Here is a 244-nt window from a genome sequence, read left to right as displayed (position 1 = left end):
GACCTGGGCCTTCGTACATGCTTGGATATTTTATATTAGCTCTTGAATTTCAAAACACATCTCCAGAATCCATGCGCGGTTGAAAATGCTTCCCTTGATGAATGAAGAAGGATCTTGGAACAGAACTTCATCTCCTTCCCTTGGGAAGTCAGCTAAAAAACCATCCTCACAACACTCTGCAAGTTGTACAAGGGACATCCCATAGGAGGTTGTCTTTTGATTGCTCCTGGCTCAGCTGATCTGA

Source organism: Falco biarmicus, chromosome 2 (genome assembly GCF_023638135.1).
Source record: "Falco biarmicus isolate bFalBia1 chromosome 2, bFalBia1.pri, whole genome shotgun sequence".
NCBI lineage: Eukaryota > Metazoa > Chordata > Aves > Falconiformes > Falconidae > Falco > Falco biarmicus.
Note: the sequence above shows the minus strand (reverse complement) of the source record.